This window comes from Sciurus carolinensis, unplaced genomic scaffold (genome assembly GCF_902686445.1).
Source record: "Sciurus carolinensis unplaced genomic scaffold, mSciCar1.2, whole genome shotgun sequence".
Lineage (NCBI taxonomy): Eukaryota > Metazoa > Chordata > Mammalia > Rodentia > Sciuridae > Sciurus > Sciurus carolinensis.
In genome coordinates, this window is record NW_025920122.1 from 1,421,143 (window position 1) to 1,447,881 (window position 26,739).

Sequence of the window (26,739 nt, forward strand, 5' to 3'; positions counted from 1 at the left end):
CAACCCAGACCCATGAAGCTAGGAGGTGTCAGAACAACATATTCCAACTTCCGAAAGAAAACGGATACCAGCCAAGAATACCATATCCAGCAAAGTTAAGCTTTAGAAATGATGACAAAATAAAAACTCTACATGATAAACAAAAGTTAAAGAACTCACAACTAGAAAGCCTGAACTACAAAACATAACAAATAAGATATTTCATGAAGAAACCAAAAATAAAAGTGAAAACCAACAAAGGCAGGAAGTACACTAAAAGAAGAGCAAATCAATGGAGCAACCAATTTGAACCAGAAATAAATCAAAATGACAGGGAATAGAAACCATATCTAAACAATAACATTGAATATAAATCGCATAAACCCATCAATCAAAATACAAACTGGCAGATTGGATCAAAAAACAAGATCCAGCAATATGCTGTTTCCAAGAGACTCACCTCATAGGCAACGATATTCACAGAATGAAGGTAAAAGGATGGGGAAAACATATTCCCAGGATCGCATAAACAAGCAGGGGTTTCCATCCTCATATCAGACAAAGTGGACCTCAAGCCAAAGTTAATCAGAAGGGACAAAAAATACTTCACACTGCTCAAGGGAATCGTATCTCAACAAGACATAGCAATCACAAACATCTATGCCCCAGACAATGGAGCATATACATACATCAAACCAACTATTCCCAACTCCAAAACTCAAATGCACCACAACACAATAACACTATGTGACTCCAACACAACCCTCTCATCACTGACAGCTACTTCAAATGGAAACTAAACAAAGAAACCATATCAAAATCTCTAGGACACTATGAAGGAAATGCTAAGAGGAAAGTTCACTGTATTGAACTCATTCACCAAAAGAATACAAAGTCAACAATTAAAAAACCTAACACCACATTCTCAAAGCCCTAGAAAAAGAACAAATCAACACCAAACACAGCAGAAGACAGGAAACAATCAAAACCAGAACCAAAATCAATGAAATTGAAACAAAAGTTCAACTGAAAAAAGTGACAAAACAAAAAGTTGGTTTTTTGAAAAAAAACCAACAAAATTGATAAACCCTCAGCCAAGTCAACAAAGAGAAAGAGAGAAAACTCAAATCGCCAAAATCCATGATGAAAAAGGAAATATCACAATGGGTTCTACTAAAATACAGATTATAATCAGAACTGATTTTGTAAGTTTATATTCTAATAAAATATCTTGAAGATAACAACAAACTTCTAGAGAGACATGACCTACCCAAATTGGATCAAATCAGGAGGACACACAAAATTTATACAGATCAATTTCAAACAATGAAATTGAAGATGCTATCAAAAGCCCACCAAACAAGAAAAGCCCAGGACCAGATGATTTCTCAGCCAAGCTCTACCAGAACTTCAAGAAGAACTCACACAAATCCTTCTCAAATTATTCCATGAACTAGAAAAGGAGAAAACCCTTCCAAACTTTCCATGAAATTTCTATCACCCTGATACCAAAACTAGACAAAGACACATCCAGGAAAGAAAATTTCAGACCAATATGCCCAATGAACACAGATGTAAAAATACTGGCAAATTGTATACAAATACATGTTCAGAAGATAGTGCACCAGAATCAAGTGGGGTTCATCCAGAGATGCAAGGTTGGTTCGACATATGGAAATCAATAAGTTTAATTCAAGACATCAGTAGACTTAAAGAATCACATGACCAACTCGAAAGAGGCAGAAAAAGCATTCAAACAAATAAGCATCTATTCATGTTCAAAACACCAGAAAAACTAGGGATAGTAGGAACATACCTCAGCATTACAAAAGTCATATATGTGAAACACAAGGCTAACATTTTAAATGGAGAAAAACCTAAAGCATTCCCTGTAGAAAGTAAACAAGACAGGGATGCTCTTCTTCACCACCTCTACTCAACATAGTCCTAAAAATTCTTGCCAGAACAATTAGACAAAAGAAAGAAATCAAAGGAATATGAATAGGAAAACAACAACACAAACCATCCCCATTTTGCTGAGCACATTATTCTATATTTAGAATACCCAAAAAACTGCACCAGAAAACTTCCAGAACTCGTAAACAAATCCAGCAAAGTGACAGGACACAAAATTGACACTCATAAATCAATTGCATCCTCATACATCAGTACTGAATCAACTGAAAGCAAAAAATAGGAAAACTATCCCATTCACAATAGCCTCAAAGAAAATAAAATGGTTGCAAAGCAATCCAACAAGAAGTGAAATCACTTCTACAATGAAAACTACAGAACTCCAAAGAAAGAAATTGAAGAACACCTCAGAAGATGGAAAGATCTCCCATGTTCTTGGATAGGCAGAATCAACACTGTTAAAATAGCCATACTACCAAAAGCACCACACAGATTCGATGCAATTCCTATAAGGTTCTGATGTTCTTCATAGAAATAGAAAAAAGCAGTCATGAATCCATTTGAAACAAAACAAAACAAAACAAAACTAAACAAAAGGCCCAGAATAGCCAAAGAAATTCTTAGGGAGAAAAGGGAACCAGACCTTAAATTATACTGCAGAGCTATAGTAACAAAAACAGCATGGCATTGGCACCAATATAGACAAGAAGATCAATGGTACAGAACAGAAGACACAGAGATGAACCCACATAATTACAGATTCTCATACTAGACAAAGGTGCCAAAAACATACACTGGAGAAAAGAGAGCCTGCTCCACAAATGATGCTGGGAAAACTGGAAATTCATTTGCAACAAAATGAAACCCATCTCTCACCGTGCACAAAACCCAATCAAAGTGGATCAAGAACCTAGGCATTAGACCAGAGATTCAGCACATATTAGAAGAAAAAGTAGGCCCAACTCTCCATCATTTCGGCCTAAGAACCAAATTCCTCATCAAGATTCCTAAAGTAGGGCTGGGGACATAGCTAGTTGGTAGAGTGAGTGCTTGCCTAGCATGCACAAAGCCCAGGGTTTGATCCCCAGCACCTGCACCAAGAAACAAAATAATGAAACACCTTCTAAAGTGCAAGAAGTAAAATCAAGACTCAATGGGACGGTATCACAGCAGAGTAAACAATCAAGAACACGAACAGAGATTCCACAGAATGGGGGAAAATTCTCTGCCACCTGCACCTCAGATAGAGCAGTAATCTCCAGGTATATAAAGAACTCAAAAATCTCTACACCAAAAACCCAAAATGACCCAATCAACAAATGGGCAAAGGAACTAAAAAGGCATTTCACAGAAGCAGAAACATGATGTCAGCAAATATATGAAAAAGTGTTCAACATCACAAGCAACTAGAGAAATGCAAATCAGAACTACACTGAGGTTGCATCTTACCCCAGTCAGAATGGCAACTGTCAAGAATGCAAGCAACAATAAATGTTGACAAGGATGTGGGGAAAAGGTACACTCACATGTTGCTGGTGGGTCTGCAAATCGGTACAAGCACTCTGGAAAACAGTAGGGAGATTCCTCAGAAAACTCAGAATGGAACCACCATTTGACTCAGCCATCCCACTTCTTGGCATATATCCAAAGACTCAAAATCAGCCTACTATAGTGACTTGGTCACATCAATGTGTATAGCAGCTCAGTTCACAAGAGCCAAGCTATGGAATCAACCTAGGTGCCCCTCAACAGATGAACAAACAAAGAAAATGTGGTACACATACATGATAAAACACAAGCCATAAAGAAGAATAAAACTGCAGTGTTGGTTGGCAAAGAAATTTAGAAGTGATTGGAAGTGCTATGGATAGATCAACATATATTTTACGAAGAGAAAATATAAACTAATATACCTTACAAATAATTCTACAAATTATTAGTTTTTTATAAGATGTAAGCACTTTACATAATAGCTATTTTCTAATTTTTATACATTATATCTGATAATTATTTACTGTATTTTTATCAAATTTAGAATTTATGTTATTTATCTTATTTCATTTTAAATGTAATAATAATTATTTTAAATTCACTGATTTCTCTTAGGTTACATGAGAGACAAATCCTTTGTATCATATCTCTTTTTACTAAATAATTATTTTCAACATATTAATCTTCAAAAATGTTTTAAGAAAGTTTGATTTTAAAACCTAAGTAAGGTCATATGCCCAGTGTAATATCATTTCCTTTAGTAACAGACCGCATTTACCATGGTGGTCCTATAAATGATATTGCCTAGTGATGTCATATCTATCTTAGTTTATGTAAATACAATCTATGAAGTTCACACAATGAACAAATCACTTTACTATGTATTTACCAAAATGTATCCTTGTTGTTAAGTGATCCATGACTATAATGGGAATAGACAAGGAAAAGAGAAGTTCAGAAAGACAATAATGTAGGTTTCTCAAGAACACTCTAATGTAACAACCAAAGAAAGCGTTAAGCAATAAAAACAAAAAACAGAAAGTAAAACTTAAAAAAATTCGATTCCAAACACCAAATAAAATATGCATCAAATTATGATCTTTACTAAATTATTAATTAGATAAGAACTTCCCACTGTTTTGGAGTCACAAATTACCTCCTTTAACCACCCCCCCATACATAAATACACCCAAATTACCATTAGATTACAAATTCCAAAATGCCATAATGTTTATATACTAAGATTCACAGTTTCTGGACCTATTTTTAGTTAAGTGTTTTTAAAAATCCCTGTTGAGTGAAAAATAAATATACACAAGTCATTCTTATTTTAAACTAATAAGCTATTAGCCATTAGTTTGTCATCTGAGGTTAAATCAGTACAACTTATAAAGTTCTCTCATCTTCACAATCTTAATTTCCAGAACTATTAAGTAAACCTAACCTAAAATCATCTGAAAAATGAGAAATAAAATAAATATAAAGCATTGTTAGCTAATGTTTATTCTGAAAATACAAGACAGCTCAACATTAAAAAATCTAGTTACAGAACACATCAAACTAACAAAAGATAACAAACATCATTATCTCAAAAAACTAGAAAAGACATTTTGCAAAATAAAAACACTAAATAATGACAAAACTCAAAATAGAAAGAGAACACCTTTAATAAAGGGAAGCTACCACAAAACTTTAGCAAACATTCTTAAAAAGTAGTCTTACTAAAGTCAAGATCAGGCAAGTTTGCCTCCTTTAATACCTGCTAGGCCCGGCTATAGTCAATTTAAGGAGACAGTACAGTAGACTGGTTAAAAACTCAGGTTGTTTTGGAGATTGCCTGAGTTTGTGTTCAGTCAGCTGACTAAACTTGAGTTAGCAAATCACCTTCCTATCTCTCACTATATTCACTTTTAAAATACATAGTAGTACCTATACCTCATGTGTTGGCTTAGAGGATTAAATGTGCTAATTCATTCAAAGCACTTAGAACACCCAGAACATACTAAGTACTGAATAAAATATACGTAGGTGACAAAACATTTTTTCCCCAATTTTTCATTTCTTTAAAAGAGAATTATTTTAATGCAAAATTAAAAATGGTTGTATCTGTTCCAGTAAAGTTCCCCACACCCCTTTTCTTTTGGGTCACTCACCTTGTGTAGAAGTTGCCTTTCTTGGCTTCAACCTGCAGAGCAGCAAGGAAAGTGACCTCCTTTATTCTGCCATCTTGCTGTTCAGGATTTACATCTTAATTTAGAAGGTCCTCCTCTTAGAGCAGTGAGAGGACAGCACTGACAGCCACAAAACACCTTTCAGGGAAGCAGCTGAAACACCAGAAAGACTAGGCTGCACACAAGCCTCGAGCGCCCTCGGCAGTTGAGGAGTGTGAAAGTCCAAGGGCGGCCGCGCTAGAAGATGGAGCAGGAGCAATAAAAGGCACTGGCGCTCCAGCGCTCCCAGCAGTTGCAGTGAAGGGCCCGCACGCCTGGGGTGGGGCGTACAACTGGGCGGAGTTAGCGCCCTGCTGGCGTGCGGACGCAAGGGTTGCGGCGGAAGGACCGCGCAGGCGCCACGGTGGCTGGGAGGCGGGTCCGCGCAAGCGTCTTAGAAGGAGGTAGCTGCGGCGCTGCGAGGGAGATCCCGGAAGGTGGTCGTGATCAAGGACTTGTGAGTGCGTTGGTGGGGTTGGTTGGTGAAAAGGGTCTGGGACTGGGTCGGTGGGAGAGTCATCAACTGAGAAATGGTGGATATTCCTAAGAAGTATTGAGCTCCCGACCAGCCGCTCCCCGTCTCCACAGGGAACACTCCCGGTCCACCTCAGAGCCCTCAGAGACGCGCCCGCAAACCCTCCGGGTGTTGCAGTGGTAACATGGCGGTCCTCTCCCCCTGCACACGGGACGTGCAGGGGGCCTGTGGCTGCCTGCGGGCCCCGGCGCATGGCTCCCGAAGGCACGACGGGGAGTTTCCACTGGGACCATTCTCACCAGGGTCTGCTTGGGGGCTTTCCCAGGCCCGCTGGTGGGTGGAATCGCAGCTTCCTAAAGGGGTCTGGGAAACTCGGTGGCCTGATGGTGATTTGTCCCTCAGGGTGGAGTCTGCTTGTCACCCACAGGAGATGCGATTGCCAGGTGAAGGCAACCCTGACTCCTGGAGTTTGGCGCCCTGAAGTTCATGTGACAGCCAGTAGACCAGATAAGCCATGCTCCGCTGGGCAGCTCGGTTGGATCACTGGAGAGCCTTCTTCCTGCTCATGAGTCTCACTCCCCAGATGGCTTGGCTCTCCGGGATCCACCTACTTCAGGAGGTGAAGGTGAGTCTTTAAACACATGCCCTGTCAAACGGAGGGGTTTTTGGGTTCATCAGCGGCCAATGATTTTGTTGAAAACTTTAGTTTTTCTCACTATCAGGGCCTGTTAACATCGCAGAAAATCTGGTTGGCAGTAAATGTTATGCTGTCACACCTGGTTTCTGACCTGTCTATCCCTTTCACAGGCAGCTAGGGATTTTTAGTATGATCCGTTGTTTATGTTTTGTTTGTTTTCTCCCAAATTCATGTGTTCATTTTAAATTCTTAAAAAAATTTTTTTGACTTAAAGTAGCTGTTTCCAAACACCCTAATTTTAGAGTTAATTTTCCAACTATTAAAAAGTCACTCATGTCACTTCCCTGCTTAAAACCATCCAAAGACACATTGTCTTTTCAGAATAAAAATCAGTCTTTACAATAGCCTGCAGGCCTTACACTGTTTTATTCCCTGCTGTAACCCCATTTACTAGTTTTTCTGTTCCCAGTCCAGCCTCAAAAGATTCCTTGCTGTTCCTTCACTAATCTACATGTGAGCTGAGTTGAGGACCTGTTTACTTTTGTACCCTCTGCCTGAAGTGTGCTTTCCTCAGTTCAGTTACTCACCTTTTTAGGTCTTTGCTCAAATAACACCTTTCAGTGATTTCTTATTTTCCTAAATGTATACTTTTTTAATATACTTTTATTTATTTATTTATTTTTATGTGGTCGTGAGGATTGAACCCAGCGCCTCACATTTGCTAGGCGAGCACCCTACCACTGAGCTACATCCCAGCCCTAAATGTATTCTTAATTCAATTAAGCTCCACAAATTTGCCCATTTTCCTCATTCTCCTAGACCCAGATTTTTAAATAGTCCCTAGAACATTGTAGGTGCTCAACAAACACTTATTAAATGAATTCATGAAAACCTACAGTTTTTTTTCAGTGACAAGGATTCTGTGAAAAGATATTTTTGCCTTTTTATGTAGAGTGAAGATTTCTAATGAAAGCTCATTTATAACACTGAACTTTGGGTTTATGTAAAAATTTTCCTCCAACTTTTTTAGTAGTGTATTGTGCATTTGTTATTTTAATATCTGATGTAGGTAATAACAGACATTAAGAAAAATTGGGGATATAATACAGGAGGGAATTGACTTGGCCCAAACCACATAGAGAGTTGTAGGAATGCTTTTATGTCATATATCTAGTCATTATTTTTCTTCTATTGGAATTACCTTGTCCTTCCAAAAATGTGTATTAAGTGTTCAATTGATCCTTCGACAATTATATAAGTAGTACCAAACTAGCTCTTGGAAAGTAGTTACCACTGAGAATTTGTACGCTCGCCTTTTTGCAAATCTTTCCTTTTGCTATGAAAATTTAAATGCACTGAGATAATGAAATTTTAATTGTGCCCAAAGTCTAATTATTTTTCATAAGGTGTACATTGCCATTCTGGATGTTTACTTCTCTTGTATGTCTTTCCTAAGGATTTTTTTAACAGACTTTTCTTTAGGTAAAGACTATTTCTTACTTAAGCATTCCCTGTTTCTAGTACAGAACATGGCCTAGGTTAAAACAAATCATCACTAATGTAAACAAGAAACAATTACTTTAAGATAAAAGGAAGGAGATGCCAGCTGAAGAGAAATTGGAATGAGTAAAACTATAGGGAATTTTCTGTAAAAAGACAACTGAGGTGACTGTGAAGTGTGTGTGTGTGTGTGTGTGTGTGTGTATGTGTATGTATTTTCCCCTCTTTAAATAAAAGACTAAGGGGAACCAAGTAGGGGGAAAAGGAATTTGCTGCCTTGGAACTCAGTATTATGAGACAATTAATATACAGAAATGACTTTGGTTTTCAGACTTTATAGCAGAAATGGTTAAGGGTGGAAATAAGGGATCTCTCTGTAAAAACCTAGAGAACATGCAGTATTCTTATGTATAGTAATATTCAATAATTATTTTTAAAATAATTCCTCAATACTGTATTATAAGTAAAATGGACTATAAACATATTCTTTTAGTGTTTCAGTAACAAAATTCTTGGAAAGGATCATACACCTATCAACCTTATTGAATCTACCCTGGAAAAAGTCATTGTATTATTAAAGTTCAAGGTAGTTTCCTTAATAAAAATGTTTTAATATTAATTTGAAAGGATATCCCTTTTATTAAACTTGAACAATTGGGTAGTAGAGAAACAGTTTTTGGAAACATTTTTTTCATGAAATTCAAGATATGTATTCTGTGAGAAGTATCATAAAAGCAAAATGCATAGCATGTATGTGGTGAATGAAACCATCTAAAAATTTCATGGGGGCATCCTGACCAGTCTACAAATAATACATTCTGTACCCTGCAATTTTCAATGATGAGGTTTTTTTATTTTTTTTCTTTCTCTCTTTCTTTCTTTTTCTTGTTTCTTTAATTATAAGACCTGCTGCAACTGCATTTTTGGGGTCCTGGAACAACAAGGACACTCAGTACAAATGATCACTGGGATTCAGGAGAGGTAGCTTTTATCCTGCAGTTTAAAAATCCTTGCTTAGGGTTGTAGGAATTGCAAAGACTCCCTTGCATAAATGGCATAATTTTATTTTCAGATTCAAGAGTCCTATCAGTTGAATCATTGGATTCAAAGTGAAAGATCCTTTAAATCTAGAGATCTGTGTTTTAAAACCATTCAAGTGTAATATGTATTCTTTTATCATTTTAGCTGTATGGTTTTGCCATGTTCTGTTTAGGGGGTGATTCTGAATCTTTTTTTGTCATAATTTACTTTGATATGTTAATCTAAACTCATATCTTGGTTGTGTTCATTTATTTATTTCAGTCTTGTAGCAAATTAATTATAGTGTATTACAGATAATCAATTGCAAACAAATTTCTGTTACACTGCTTTGTTTTTGCAGAGTTTGAAGAATGAAATCCAAAGGTGGACGGCAAGTTCAAGTCCCACCTCAACATTTTGGAGAAGCCCTAAGCAACTAAGCCAGACCCTGTCTCAAAATATTTACGGAGGAGTTGGAGATGTAGCACTGTGGTAAGCACCCTGCGTTCAGTCCTCCAAAAGAGTAGTTTAACCTGTGCGTGGATTCTTTTTACACCATCCCAGAGAAATGAGACTCCAGCCTTAACTTTAGTGCTTTTCAAGATAAGTAGCTCACTACCTAGAAAAACAACTCCTTTAGTGTTGGACATTATAAACATTTGTCTTCTTTAAGTCAGAATCTTCTCTCCCTTAATGCTTGACCGTTGTTCACACTTTATCCCACTTGGGAAGTGAATATCGAGTCTCACCCGTCCTGCCTGTAGCAGCCTTTCAGACTTTCTGATGGTGGCTCTCCTACCAAGGGTGCTACCTACCAAGACATTTTGTTCCATTTTCAAAGATCATAAGGTTAAACATCCCAGCACATTTATTTGGCCTAATATAACAGGACCCTTAGACTTCCTCACCAACTAGTCTTACTTCTGTATATGTCATAGTTGTTTCTTTGAACTGAAAACAGTCTTCCAGACACAGTCTGAGCAACATCTAACCATGAGAGCTTATTGTCTTCCTTGATTTGCTTGTGCCATAGAAATATATCACCTATAGAGGACCTGTGCCCTGCAGTTGCAGCCACCTGCAGTAGAACCAGAGATGAAAAAAGCAAAATCTGTTTGTGAAATTAAGATATGTGTAGCAAACCTCATGAATGTTTCTGGATCCTTCTGTTACTTGTACACAACTCCTGCTTGTCTGGTTTTCCTGGAGCTGTCAGGAGATTAGAAGCAGCAAATTGGAAGTGGAACAAAGAAAAACTGATAACCCAAAAGGTGACAGCTGTCAGAAAACGGGGGCCAGGAATGGAGACATTAAAAAAGTGCAGGTGTCTGGCACTATTTAATGTAGACTGAACACAGCTGTATGTGTCTTGCTATTACCTGAAGTTTACTGTGTTACAACACAGTCAAGATAAGTCTGAACCCCTATTTATTTGCACAATTATCTGTTTGAACTTAAAATGAAACTTGACATTTGTCTTTGTTAGGGTTTGTTTGTTTCAACTGGTCGAATCAGATTGTTAAAATTGTTCTGAGTCTTGGTGTTGTCACTCAAAATACTCAGAGGTTTTCTTATATGCAGATTTAGTAAGTATGTCTTCTGTCTCTACTGAAATTATTCTTAAAATAAGAACAAGAGGAAAACCTAGTAGCATGCCACAACTTATTAGCACATTAGTCACTGTTTTTGGACATGGTTATTTAGTTGTTTCTGTATGAATGTTGTTAGTCTGTTGTTCAAGACCAAATTTACCTTTTGGTTGAGACATTTTCATACTATTTATGTATATGACTTTATTACAAAGTATATTTTAAAGGATTTAAGGATTGTGGCATGACTAGACTAACCCTAGTGTTGTATCAGTCCTCTTTGTAGTCTGTAGTTCCTAGACCCTCATTTTGGGAGTATTTGAGAAATTTGCTTAGTTTCAGCTTCCTAAAACCTTCCAAATTGAGTAAGATTGTGTGTGTGTTTTAAATTAATCTGCAAGATAGCATCATATCCCCACTTTGTATTTTCAGTTTACAATGACCCTTATTTTTTCAAATAAAATTTTAACTTTGAATTTTGTGTTCTTGGAGATAGATTTTTGTGCCTTTACTTTGATAATGTAAGGAAAATACTTCTTTAAGCTATCTTTATTGGAAGGAAGAAATGTAGTCAAATTTGAAGAGATTGGAACTGGTTTTGTGCTGTGGCTTGGTCATTAGAATAATTAAACCAGAGGAACTTTGTTCTTTGCTACTTATGGAAATCTATAGTGGTGGAAAATGGTGCTGTTTCCTTCTCAATCACTTTTTACTCTTTATATTAGTTTTCTACCCAGGTACTGTGGGATTGAAGTAAACTGTTGATAACAGTCTTGGACCCTGTTCAAACACAAAAGTGATAATAGTTGATAACAATTTTCTTTGAATGTTAACTAGAGAAAAGTTGGTGATTCAGGTGAAAATATATCTAATGTATCTCTCCTCATAGCAAAGTTCCTACATTTGTGAGGACAATTACTCCCAAGGGTTTCTTGGTGTTTCATGAGAGCCTGAAACACCTACTCCTACTGTAGAACATGTGAGCCTTGTCCCCAGCAGCATGTCACCCCTCTGCCCTTCAGTTGAGGTGAGAGAACCCCCAGTGCCCAGGTTCTTGAGAAGGGTGGAGGTGATGGCATAGGAGTGGCTACTTGGAGTTCATCTTGTGGTTCTAGTGAAGGGCATAGGTTTGCTTCCAAATGGCGGCCCACACTGGGTCCTTGCTGATGGGGCTGGCTCTAGGGTGAGCAAGTGAATACTTTGAGATCATAAGGAAAGTTCATCCACTGTTGAAAGTTTGTTGTACTTTCAACAGTATCTTATTTATGTTGCCACATGATAGAAGAGGGAGATAACAGACTTCTGAAACAGCTATTGATTTGCTAAATTAACTATATAGTGTTTTCCTCTGGTGATATTATTCTTTTTTTATTGTAAACAAATGGGTACATGTTGTTTCTCTGTTTGTATGTGGGGTAAAGGCATACCATTTGTGTAATCATAAATTACATAGGTTAATATTGTTTGATTCACTCTGTTATTTTTTTCCTTCCCCCCACCCCTCCCATCCCGTTTTTCCCTCTATACAGTCCTTCCTTCCTGCATTCTTGCCACCCTCCTTAACCCTAACCCTAAACCTAACCCTAACCCTAACGCTAACCCCTCCCACCCCCCATTATATGTCATCATCCACTTATCAGCGAGATCATTCATCCTTTGGATTTTTGAGATTGGCTTATCTCACTTAGCATGATATTCTCCAATTTCATCCATTGCCTGCAAATACCATAATTTTATCTTTCTTCATGGCGGAGTAATATTCCATTGTATATATATGCCACAGTTTCTATATCCATTCATCAATTGAAGGACATCTAGATTGGTTCAGCCACATCAATGTTCATTGCTGCTGAATTCACCATAGCCAGATTGTGACATTATTCTTAGCATCATTTTGAAGTTAGTCTCCATGTTTTATTTGTACCTCATAAGCTATGGTATCCTTTGGTGCCACTTGTGTACAAATTGTATTTTGAAGATATAAGCTATGAAATGTTCTGTTAGTCATTGTGACATAAAATATTGGATCAGAATATTTTGACAATTAATATTCTGAAATTTTCTTGTTTTATTGCCTGCCCCTCCATTATGCCTCAGTTGAGTAAAACTCTTCTAAATTTCAGACTCTTCACCTTTATTTATTTCACATTGTAATTATTTTCAGCCTTTCTGTTTTTTTTTGTTTTTAAACTTAAATACCCATTGATGCATGAGTGACTCCTCTCCTGTGCTCCTACCACCGGTCCATGCTCCACCACATGTCCTCAGGGTTAATTGGCTCTTTCCAGTCTTGTCTCATAATTTTCCTATTGATTTCATTTTGCTCTGGTACCTCCTTTTAAAGCCATATTTACTGGCTAAACCTCACAACTTCTTTATTAGCATTTTATGCTGCATGACAAGTAAGAGTGTTTAAATTATTTAAAAGCACTTAGCATTTGGTTTGCTTGACAAGTCTACAAAAACCAGTAGCTAATGATTCATTGACACTTGAGGTTAGATCTGTTGGTAGAGTCAAAGCATGGCATGGTGCTTGTGCTGGAAAAGGCTCCTGTATGTCCAAGCCCCAAACAACTGGTGAAAGATCACTGTCATTTTCCTCTTGGATTTTTACAGAATGAATATATGAAAGATGATTTCTTCATCAAAATTGAGTCATGACACAAACAAGACTTGGGAACATTAGAAAATGTAAGTTGCAGTTCTTCACTTGCAACACAGAAATCCCTAGAAAAGGTAATTACTGAATTTAGTTTATTTTGTCATCAACAAAGTGAAGTTTACCTTCATTAAACTAACCACTGGCCACCTCAGACTGTCAGATTTAGGTGAGTCACGCAAACAGCCAGAAACAAATGTGCTTTCCCTGTCAGTCCCTTGCCTTGACACTTGAGTCGACTTAGGTGAGGTTGCTGTTTTTATCAGCAGTTCTATCTGGAACAGAGAGAGTGGATCATTCAAATTCACACAGATAATCCCCAATTCAGTTTTAGCCATTAGTATAGATTGCCGTCATCTCTGTATATTTGACAGAGCTGGCTCTAACATAGCAGAGTTGGTTGCTTTCGTTTTCACCTCCTCTCCACTTTACTGGGTTATGTTTTGACGTCACAGAAATGACCAGAAGTCAGGAGGGAGAAGGTACTTTGAATAATTTATAAAAATGTTGACAAGCTCCTGATTTATTATAAGGTAATGCACATTTATCCCCAAATCATGCTTCAAGAACATCAGCGACGACTCAGACATGTAATCCTTAAGGCTTGTTGGGAAACTTGGAAGGGCATCTGACATACTTGGTGGATGCACTGAGAACCTGTGGTCCCTGAACCAACAGTAGCATCTGGGAACTCATTAGGAATGTAGATAAGGGTCTCAAGCTCTAAAGTGGGCTCCAATAGTTGAATTTTTGATGCACACCCCATTTTAGTAACTACACTGTTCTAATCATAGGACATACTATTAAAGGATTGCAAGTTAATGATTGTGGAAAATTTTATTCTTACTGTTCTTTTACTGTTCTATTTTGTAATTGATGCCTTTTAATAGAACTTTTGAATTTTAAGTTACGGTACTTGACTTTGGTTTTCTTTCAAGTCATTAGACATTTCATGTTGTTTCTCATAGTAATTCTCTAAAATTTAGGGTCTATATGAGATGATTTGGCATGTTGTAATCCTTATTTGTGTTAATCTGTCATTTTCAGCTCTCAAGTGGATGTATCTGTTGGCAGTTTTTAAACAGTACTTAATTGGCTCATAGAATTTCAGAAATATATGACCAACATAAAGATTAGAGGAATCAACCTCATACTGAAAATAAACCACTTTGGGTTAAACAAATTCAGGAGCGGTTTTGGAGCATATGGTGCTGCTTGAAGCCTGATTCTTAGGCTCCCATGCTAGCATATGACTAAACAGCTTTCAAGACTTTGTTGTATATCATTTGAGTTAACACAGGTCAGATGCAATTGGTTACATAAATTATATCTAAGGACTACAAAAGGATAAAAAGATATTGACAGATTTCTGTTCATTTTTCATTGACTGCCCTTATTTGGGTATTGCTTAAGTACATAATAATTTCCAGATCCCTCAAGATTTCAGGCAGCTAAACTTGATACATAATTTGCAGTTTTTTTCTCCATAATGTATGCTAAGATTCAAGATAGAGATTATGTATGTAAGTGTAATAGTTTTAGCTAATAAAAAATAAACTAAATTTTCTTGTTTCATTTCTCTCTGTCATTTATAAGTACACAGTTTGGATCCAAACACATGGAAAACTGTTGAAATTGTCCACATATATATTGCAGATCAAAGTCAAGTTGAACCAGCACTAAGTAAAATCCTAGTTGATGGCATTTTAATGTGTCCCCTTTTACACGTAAAAATGATTTTCTTTCTTTCCTATATGACCTGTATTTGCACACTAAAATAAGCCTGGAGCTCAACCTCAGCAAAGAAACAGACTCAGAGTGAGTGAAGGTAACTTGTTTCTGTGTGAATATTTCCTCTGTGCAAGTGGTTCATTTTAAGAAATTCCAGTATACCTGGTTTACATAGGTGTGTGTTTTCATTGAAAAAAGATTGTTTACATGAGTCTTCTCTCTTGAGTTTCTTTAACATGAGTCCTTTATACTTTTCAAGTGTGATTAAGAAGGCAGAATTTTAATTTGTACAAAGTTTTCAGTAAATGAGCTAAGGCTATGGTTATTTGTGGAAAATGTTTTATGTGCAATACCTTAAATTAACTGTTTATCTTTCTATTTTGATTTACATTTTTTTTTTTGGTGTGGTGCTAGGGATCAAACCCAGGGTCTTGTACTTGCAAAGCAAGTACACTACTAACAGAGCTATCTCCCCAGCCCTTGATTACTATTAAATGTAAATATTTGTTCTTCAGGCCTTTGATTTAAAATAAATTTTTGCGGTAAAAACACTCACATGCCAAATTAAGACCCTTATATTTTGTTGTTGAGATTCGTAAATATTAACTCAGATCTTATTTTATGGCGTGGCAAGTACCAGGTGGATTTGCAGGGCACCTTTACAGACTTTTTACAAATGAAAATAACCAGTGATCTCTTTCTGCTATTCCAGAGAGCCAAAGCATTGGGAAAGCAATAGCACCCCTTGTTTTGTCAGGTCAAGCATAATATGTTCAGTCAGCATCACCTTCCTTTTCTATTTTTAGTGTTTATTCTCTGACCCTAGTAGTAGTGTCAGCTGAATAGAAATGACTCAACACTGAATGTCTCATTTTGCAGTTGAAATATGAAGGTAAACCTAAAACAAATGTCCCTGACCTATGCTCAGAAATCACAGGAATCAGAGCTGATGGCAGGGACCGTATGCCTGAGTGGTCCAACACTGCTAGAGCCCCTTCCCTATTTAGAAGAGCAAATACTGAGAAGGAACCTTCTTCAAATTTAGTTGTGCTGTGATTTGAAGTTATTTTAATGTTAAGGTTATTTCTACCCTTGAAATTATATATGGAATCTCTTTTTAAACCTTAGAAGTGAGGGTCATTCAAATGAGGTGTCTGTGTTAAAGTCTTATTCATCTCGGTATCTTTTCTAGCCATGTTTTTCTTTATGTGACAGATGATGATAGGAAGAACAATACCTGAGAGTAATAAATGAGTCAGTTTATAGATCTGAAATCATTTGTCACAAGAACTCTGTGACTCCTTAGGGACATGATACCCTGGATTCACTCAGGTGTTTTGGTGTTTGAAACACCATGGTGGCCAATCAGAATGGTTCCACTGATCTGGTCTTACTGCTTTCAGGTTTGCAGTTGCTGTTGTTCACCAACAGAGTGAGGGGCACCTTTGGTTTTGCTGGGGGCATGAAAGCAGTTCTTTGTTCTTGTGCTAAGGAAAGATTGCTGTGGGTAGAGTGACTGGAGTGAGGCAGGTTATATAGAACCCCAGAGGCCCTAGTTCTCTTCCTTCCCTCCCAGGGCCTCTGGAACAGAGTGAAGACTCTGCTGGCCTGAGAACACCCAGGGACAGTGCCTGAGGGGGGCTCTGGTGGAAGCTTTGTACATGCAGAGGCCCCAGGTGGTTCTGTGTGAGTGGTGGTGCTCTTCTGGGTAGGCAGTGGAGGAAATGGTTTGGCCTGTCCTTGTGGGTCAGTGGAGATGCAGCCAAGACATGTACTGAAATGAGATTACCTTCAAACTGAGGTTCTGAGGCTCTGCCCATTTTATCTTGGACAAGTTATGTGACCTTCTGCACTTTCATTACTTCATGTAAAGTAAAGGCTAATTGTCTCTCAGGGTAACATGTGAGTATGTAAAACAGTGCAGTTCACGGTCCTCATCACTGCTGTCTTTAGTAACTGCAGTGGTGGAGTTCTGAGAGTCTGCATCTACCCAGCCTCATGTGGGAGTGTGTACTCACCTGTTTGTGTGTGGTTTTGTTTTCCAGTGTTTATAGCTCATGTTTTCCAAGTTATATTTTAAAGATGAGTAGATGCAAGTTTACAATACAATTTAAAATGGTATTGAACTTGTAGTAGTGTTCTTTAATGTGACAAAATACACAGAACATAAAATTTACCATCTTAAAATGTACAGTTAACTCAGTAACAGAGTGTTCAGTGTTGTGCAGCCATCGTCACTTCTAGTTCTGGGGTATTTTCATCACCCCAGAAGGACAGCCTGTACCACTGACACTTCCCACTGCCGCTCACCCACCACCTTTGGCAACCATGAATCTCTAAAATCTCTTGGGATTTCCCTGTTCTGGATATTCCATATAAATGGAATCATAGGATGTGTGGCCTACTGTGTGTGACTTCTTTGTTTACCTGATATTTTTAAGGTTAATACTTGTTGTAGCATGTGTCTACTTCTTAGTGACTAAGTAGTACTTCACTGTGTGGATATAACATGTTTTGGTTATGTATCCATCTGTCCAATCATTTTGGCTACTTCTAACTCCTGACTCTTGTGAATAGTATCGGTGTGAACATTTGTGTCAGAGACTTTTGTCTCTGTACTTTTACTTGTGGATAATTAAAGAACAACTGGTATGTAGGAATTGTGAGAAACCTAAATATCCACATTTTTCTGCTATAAAAAGAGAGTGAGTGGCCCTTTCATGGTGAAGGTGCCTGTGACAGTTTTAAGCCTGAAAGTGACAAGAGGAGAGCATTGCTCTGCCTGAGGGTGTGCAAAGGCTGGGGTGAGTGATGGGGAGGGACAGAAGGCCCAGTCCTTAATCCATGGAGGAGGTAACAGTAAGAGCTCCTGGGTTAGGGACTCTGCCCTTTCTTCTGCACATCCTTGCCTGTTCGCTGTCCTGGGATGGAAAATTGCCCCCATACTTATCTTTTTAGGTCATATCCCCATTGTTTTGGCTTTGGCTAGTTGTTTTAGCATTAACTTCTATCACAAAGGCCTGGTCTCTATCTGGAGGTTGTTACTTTTTATCATATCCCATTTTTTTTTAGTTTGTTCCTTTGATTCTATACTTTTCATGTAATTTTTTTTTACTTAAAAATTCTAGTCCATTCTGTTGGGAAAATGAAGAAAGGCTTAATAATGCATTTGCAATTCTAAAATAGCAGTGTTATAGCAACCAGCAGAAATGCAACCCTGGGATATCTGTCCCATATAGGCGTGGTCCCCCAAGAGGATTATGGTCCAAGCAAGACAAGACCAGTACCTTAAAATAGCTAATAGGCAGCAGGCAATTACATATGATCCAAAGTGCTGCAGAATTTCAGAGAAGAGACAAGTGATCTCTGAGAATATGGATCTGAAAGGGCTAAGTGGAAGTCCTGCCTGGACTGGGTGTGTTTTTGTGGGTTGAGTGGTCTCTCCCCACTCATTATACTTCTCCCTCCTACCCTCATTACTATGACACATACATCTCTGGGTTCATTTCTCTGTTTCTCTTCTGTATAGAAATTGAACCTCAGAAGGAAGAGTCTTTGTACCATTAACCTGTTTCCCACACTCCAGCAACAGTATCCTAGATTTAGTAGGTACTTGGGGAATGGGTATTGACTGAGTGAATGAGTTATAGTCAAGCAGAATAGAAATGAAGGCTAAAGGCTCGTTGTTTAACATGGAGTTGGTATAGTTTTGGGAACTGAAGAGGACCTCAGGTACCTAGGCTTTGCTTTCCAATCATACTTCACATAATCCCAACAGTTTGTTGACACCCCTCATTTGTCAGAGTGGACTGTCTAGAAAATGGGGCTGAGGAAGTTCTACCTGTCCCCCTCAACCCTTGCAGTTCTGCTTGTTTGACATTAGTCTTGACACTAAAATTTACTTTGAACACACAGTTCTATAGCTACAGAAAGAGGTTTCAGGACTGACCTCTCAGGTGAGGATACTGGAGCCCAGATAAAGTAATTTTTCTCATGACCACTGGGCAAGTACCAGCAGTGGACATTCTAACCCTAAATCTAGCTCTGTCCACTGACCCTCTAACTCCTTCCAAGTGAGGGCCCCACTTTGTCCATCATTATTTTCCTTTCCTCAAACTAGCCTGCCACCAACTATGTCCTGTGCTTTCCTGTCCCAGCATACTGCCCGTCCTCACCTCCTTTGTGGGATTCCTTGTTCTCTGTACAAAGCCTATGTGTCTTTCAAAATCTAGGTAGGATCCCACTGTCTCTGGGGAGACTTCAGATTTACCTGAGGAGCTTGAGAATGGTGAGGAAACTGACCTGTGAGTAGAAAACTTACATTGGAATATAAAAAGTTGATGTCAGTCTGATAATGTCTGGCTTGGCAAAGAGGTGAGGGAGCAGCATCCACACTGCTTGCCTATGGGAGTATAAATTGGTAAAACTGGTCTAGCAGAATTACCAATATACATGTCCTTTGACCAATCAAAATTCAACTTGTAGGAATTGGCTCTACTTGATGTGGGTGTGATAAGTATAGAAACCTAAAACTGTCTAATGTCTAAATGTTTCTCCCATTAGAAACGGATTCAAAAACATCATAGTACATACATATGGTGGAGTTCACTGCAGTCATTAAAAGGGAGAGTGAACTCTGTGTGTACTGACAGAATCCTATTTAAGATAAAGGGAAAAGGATGAAGAAGGATATGCTTAATATGCTTTCATTTGTTACTTTTTTTTTCTTCCTTTTGGTACTAAGGATTTAACCCAGGGACAGTTTACCACTGAGTCACATTCCAAGCCCTTTTTATTTTTACTTTTCAAAGTTGCTGAGGCTGGCCTCAAACTATGATCCTCCTGCCTCAACCTCCCTAATCACTGGCATTTATTACATTTTAAAAGGGAGAAAAAATATATCCTTGTGCATGTATTTGCTTGCTGATGGTGTAGAAGAATTTTTAAGGCATTGCTGGCAATAGTGATTTCCTTAGATGGGAACTGAGGCGGGAGGGTTGAAGATGGATGTAGATATGTGCAAAGGTTTGGGGAGAATGTCCTTATTAATTGTTTTGTTTTTTTCTTACCCTTTTTCTGATCACCAGATCAGTACCCAGATAATGTAGCCTAATCTAGGGAATGACTTCCCATCAATCCTCACCATAATCCATTAGTTAGGGACAAGTCAGAGATTCCATTTGCACTTAAAGGAGGGCATTATATGAGAGCACAACTCATTATGGGGCAGGGATCACCTTAGATACCTTACTGCCAGAGCAGTAGTCAATTTTTAAAGCTGAAAACTTGTTCCTTGAAGGTGGGAATGACATTAAAATAAAGTGCTGGTTGCCTGTGCTGTTGTGAATGCCCAGAAGTTAGAGCAGTGTGTCTGCCTTTTCCTACCCGGTATAAAAGTTGATAAATTTTGACCCTTTTTCCTTCAAAGAAATGTATTGGTGGTGGTTTGGAAAAAGAAAAAAAAAAGCAATCTGGAATTTGATGGAAGTTTGAAGATCTCTGAGAGTTCAGACTGTGGCTCTTCTACTTCTCGAGGTTTTTGTCCTTCCTTGTCTGACTTAATTGAGTCATTTTTTTTCTTTTTGTTGAACTGCTCTGGGTTTTTTGAGTGAGCTAATTTTTTAACTTTAAGTGATTGACTTCTTCTATATTAGTTGCTTTATAAACAGTTACATTAGAATTTTGAGAGGGTAATTACTTAAGTCCTATAAGAATCTGGACGGATATAAAAGTAATTGGGGAATACAAGAAACTAAGAAATGTTCAAAGTGAAACTTGATGCAACTCCACCTGGTGGGGATTTCTGCCATTGTAGGTGGATTTAATATAAACAAAACCCCAGACATTTTAATTCAGTGACCGTTGATTACTTTTAGGCTTTAACTCTCTACTAGGTTGTCATATGGCTCCCATATATCATTAGTATTATGTAGGCTTGCTGTTTTTTGGTCGTTATTATGAACTGTTAACTTCATCATGTGCAGAAGAGATGTGATTTGATCCATGGTATAACTGAATACTTCACTAGATGCTTTGACATGTTTATTTAATCAAAGAGTGACATTGTCAGAATAACTCTAGGAAGCAGGATTTGTTGTAAAAATCTGTCATTGTGACCCAGGTTCACAGAGTAGTTGCTACAGAAATCACATGTATTTTCATGGGTTGTTAGAATTTTTTGTGGATACCTTATGGGAAATCAATATATGTCTACTGCTTTAGACAGTGTACTGTGTAATTTGTTAGAAGATAATATCATTTCCTGATGAAACAAGTGAGAAGCCTGGGATTTCTACTTAAATTTCTCCTCTCAATTTCTTTTGGCCCATGAGAATGTATCCACCATACAAAATAGATTTTCCTGTTTCCAGGGACAGAGGTGAAGGATTGTTAAAAGTTATATCCTCTAGGAAGTAAGGATCTTTCTGCACTCCAGCAGTCACAAAGCATACCATGCTCCCGCAGAACACATATCCTTACCCACAATTGCTGTCCATCCCCAGCCCCTCTAATATGCTTCCACACCCAGCCCCAATATTTTAAAACTAACCCAGGCATAACTCCTTAAATGTATTTCTCAGTGAATTGGGGGCTTCTGGGGGACCATGATAGGGCTGTGCCCATCAATTCTGTGTTTCTAGGACATAGAAAGATGCTTGACTCCTAACATGGAGTGAGCTTTTCAATCAAGTTTTGATGGATCAGGGAGAATTTGCAGTGTTTTTTTAAGACTGGAGGATCACCTCATCCTATGTGTTCAAGACAGTGATAGTCTCAAAACAAAAATATGGGGGAGGCATTTTGGAGAAGTTGAAGTTTTTACTGCTCAAGTAGTAAATGAACAAAATACTACTTTATCTTTCTTTGCTGATTTTATGTAATGAAATATATATGATCTTCCTTCGTTTCTAAAATTTCTGAATTGTTTCTAAATGGAGAAATACTTTCTTCATCTCATTAAATGATCAATTGTAATGATCAATTGTAATGAGTCATGGTGTCTAGCATAAAACACCAGAATGTAAGTTAAAGTTTTTTGTTTTGTTTTGTTTTCTCAGTTTCTAAAGTTTTCATTGATAATAGTCACAGTAAAAAGTTGGGGATTCTTTACATGTCCTGATGAAATGTACATGCATATCTTTAACTCATTCCTAAAATATACACAGATGAGTCACTTGACCTCTGCTTCTGCTTTTTTAAGGTATGAATTTGAATCTGGCTCCTTTTAACCATCCCCACCTCTTTATGTAAGTAGCTTTCCATGATTTGTATACAGAAGTCACTTTCTAGGAGAGGAATACTCTTTGAAGTATAAGCTGAAGTGTACACATGATTAACATCAGAGAGACCTTCATTTTTGGAAGTAATTTGAAAGAAAATGAGCACTGTTTTAAAAAAAGAGAAGTTGGAACCATATTTTAAGGCATTTATGTGAAGCCAAATAGGATTGTATCAGCCTTCCTCTATAGTACATGTTTTGTGACTTACAGGCTTTTTTTTTGTAGTAGAAATAATGTTAATTGAAAACATTTAGGTTTATTCTTCTGAAAATGATACATCTTAATGTGTTTTCTAGATATCAATAAAAGACAAATATTAGTGGTGTAAATTATTAAATTGTTTGGAAGATGTAGGTGAAAAAATAGGTCAATTCCATGTTAAAATGCAACAAGCTTAAAGAGAGGAAAATTGTTTCTCTCCTGTGTAATGCTTTAATTTGTGGTGACATATTTTTCCTTTATGAGGCATTTCCAACCCAAGAGTTGTACATTTTGGGGAACATAGTGATGTTTCACTGAAGATGATTTTCCCAAAAATGAAGAGATACAAGCTAGAAACTCATGTTCCTTATCATGTCTGGGTCACAGGAAGGATATTCAGGGTGTCCTGGTTGATACATTCTTATACTAGGACTTCCCTGCAGAGCTCAGAGTGTCCTCTCTTTTGGGGTTACCCAGTAAGCAGGGTTGCTCTCAAGATAAAACTCAGATTTCATTCATGTTGCTTGCTTTTCATATACCCCCAAGCACGGATTGAACCCACCCTCCACCTTAAATATTCACACACCCTTTATTCTTACCGGAATCTGACTATAACGACCATGTCCTATTTGCCCTGAATCTCCCTCCTTTTTTCTGGTGATGTTCCCCAGGCGCCAATGTTCCCCCTGGGAGTAACAGGGGAAATGCTGTCTCAGCATCACAGCCCTTCTGCAGCCCTGGTACATGCCCCAGTTAGCCACCCTTCCCTCCCTGGGCCTTCTGTTGCTGAACTCTAGACTGCATCATTTCTTTCTGGCAGAAAAACTTCCTGTGGCAGGTTTTTCAGCACAGGCTAAGCACAGGCTGTAGGTTCACTCACCAGTCACTTCTTTCTTTGGTACCCCGGAGGACACAGGCTGTCTCAGGTGAGAGAATGGGCTGTTGATAAAGCTCAACTTGCAGTACCTGGAATCGTATCTCCCTCAGCACCTCCACCTCTTTGTCCGGTTTTGTCTTCTTCAGAAAACACATCCATCAGCGTGTGAGGACCAGTTGTGGGAAAGTTCAGTCTATTGCATTCCTTGGAAGTAGTTGTTCTTTTGAGTCCCTTAGGGTTTCCAGGGAGCATTGTGACCAACTTAAGAGATTGTAGAGTCCTTAGGACCCAGGCCAAAGCACTTGAGACCCTTTCAGTTTAAGGATTGTGTGTAATCACTGCATCCTTTGGATAATTTAAAATTTTAGACCTTATAACTGCCAGGACTAGTATAAAGAATAATAAATATTCTTTCCCCCTTTGGACCTAGTTTAAATTGGGCAGGGGAGAAGGGGTATTATTGCTGCCTCCTGAATCTCAACTCTCTCCAAGGTATGTTAATTTCTTTACTTCTGAAACTCAAAGGGTACTTTGACTTCATCAGATCAACCATGTAGTTTGTGAAGGAAACATATCTACAAGTTCTGTTTTCATTATTTGTTTTTCCTTTTCCTTCCAGATTTCTCTGTTGACTTCTGCAGTAAACCACCTTAAAGCGAATGTTAAGTCAGCTGGGGACTTAATTAGCCTGCCTACAACTGTATAGGGACTTTAGAAAGTAAGTTCTTTATATGGATACTGCGATTAACCTACTGCTGGAATTCTGGCTTCTTAAAAATTTGCTTTGAAAGTCTGGCATTTAGAAAAGATTTTATTTTCCTCTAGAAAATGTTCTTTAAACTGAGAAAATTGTTATTTCTATATACATAGGAAATTATACATATTAGAGAGTTTTCATAGTTTGAAGATCTTGAAATAATTAAAAATACTTAACTACATTTGGTTAAGATTTAATGTAAATTAAAATCACAATATGCCACTGTATTTCCATTAGAATGGCTAAAATTGAAAGAACTGTGGTACCAGTTTCAGTGAGGATATGGAGTAATGGGAACTCTCATACAATGTTGTTGGAACTATAAAATGGCATGATGATTTTAGAAGATGGTTTGGGTGTATTTTTTTTTTTACAGAAATCAAAGCTTAGATCTGCCATATGATCAGCCATTTACTTCCTATGTATTGTGATGCTGAGAAAGCATATGATGAAGAGAATGAATATATAAGTTCACATAAAGGCTTATGCATGAATATTTTTGACAGCTTTATTTGTAATAGTAAAATACTGAGAACAGTGTAAATGTCCATGAACAGGTAAGTAGAGAAACTGTGATATGGCCATACAGTAGAATGCAGCATCCTGAGTAGCTACACCATGAATGAACCTCAACTATCCTGAGTGAAATGAGCCATACTTTAAAATGTATACTCACTCACTGGTTCTACTTTTGTAAAATTCTAGAAAGTGCAACTGATATATAGTGACAGAAAGTGTATCAGTGGGTACCTAGAAGGGGAGTTATTCTATGAAGTATGAAGACACTTCTGGGAGGGATAAGTGTTGATTTACTTGAATGTGGTAAAAGTTTTACTCTTGAATTTATGTCAAAATAATCAAACCATTTTGAATATGTATGGTTTCTTGAATGTCAGTTATATCTTAACAGAAATAGTGTTAAAAAGAAAAAAATATGACATTTCTACATGTTTCTGTTCCAACTGTAGCTTACATTGGTAATACTTTAAACAGTGTCCATCTAGGTATGGAGGCAATACAGAAAACTGGATGAACACAAGGAAACCATGGAATTGCTGCAACGTGATATGGTAAGAATATCAGCAGATACTACAGAAAGGCATCTTGCTTCTCACCCTTTTCTGCCTAAGAGTCATGATGCCAACTTTCCACTGATTCCTAGAGGTCCTCTACATACCTTTTTAAAATATCAAATAAGCAGTACGTCCTGACTATTCTGCAATCTGTAGAGTTAGCAGTTAAGGAAAAGAATTGAACCTGAATCTTTTGCCAACAGGGTGCTGGAGGAGATAGTGACAAAACAGTTCCTGAGAATAGAATGGGTAGGGTGGAAAATAGAAAAGAAGGGCTCTTAAACTCCCAAGCACTGAGAGGCCAGGAAAGAGGTCATCTAGAGGATTAAAGCCCATCTTGGATGTTCCAGCTCCAGCCTGGTATTGATGGAATGCAGCCATATGTGTGTGATCTCAGTGTATAACACATAGAACAGAACCACCCCTCCCACTTCAGTTGAACACAGTCACAGAATCATGAGAAGTAATAAATGGTTTTTTGTTGTTATATTAAACCACAGAGTTTGGGGATGATTGTTATGCAGCAACAAATAGCTGAGATGGAAATGAACACCTACAGTGCCCAGGAATTGTTTTCAAATGCTACTACATATGTCTGCAGTCATTCAAAGGCCTGAATTAATCATTTAGTGGGCAACAACTCCATGAAAGATTTATGAAGGGTGAGAAAGGATGGCACAGCCCTTGCTGTCTTGCTGAAGAGATGAGTTATATGTATGAAAGCAGGATCATTCAAAGCACATATGAGTTCTCTAGCCTGTTCACTAATTTCTAGATCTGCCTCACATGTGTCTATAAACTTCAGAGAGTTTAAATAGGACAGTTTTTACCAAGGGGACTAGAGCTCTATCAGAGAGCTCAGGAGAGAGGATTTTTCATGTTCTTCAAAAACAAAAATCCTTGTTATTTAGTGTTGCCAACTCAAAGGGAAAAGCATTGATCTGGGTGTCCAGACAATTGACTTCTAGTTGGATTTGCTACTGAGGAACTCTTGACCCATAATAATAAAGACCCTTAAACTCAGCAGATCTTTTATCTTGAGCATGTTTTCTACTAGTTATTTTCTGAAATACTTTTTCCTAATTGAAACATTCCTGCTTTCTAGAACTATTGGTTTTCCCTCCTTTTGTCTTTAATGTTGCTTTTTCTTTTTCCCTCATAAAACCAGGGTTGATAAATACCTAGGTTGTCAGATTTTAAGGGAAACAATTTACTTACACCAAATATATTCTGTTGTAAATAAGTTTGCCTCTGTTCTAGCAAATGGCAGGGGGAGTAAACCAGAGATTGAACTCAGAGGCCCTCAACCATTGAGCCACATTCCCAGTCCTATTTTGTATTTTATT

At 37.8% G+C, this 26,739-nt stretch overlaps 1 long non-coding RNA gene across 1 annotated transcript; it reads left to right on the top strand.

Moving 5' to 3' along the window:
• Positions 1–6,502: 6,502 nt before the first annotated feature.
• LOC124973821 (uncharacterized) lies at positions 6,503–24,270 on the top strand. The gene is made up of 3 exons (XR_007106713.1): positions 6,503–6,694; positions 9,588–9,718; positions 24,183–24,270. It is a non-coding gene; the product is annotated as an uncharacterized LOC124973821 (long non-coding RNA).
• Positions 24,271–26,739: the final 2,469 nt, after the last annotated feature.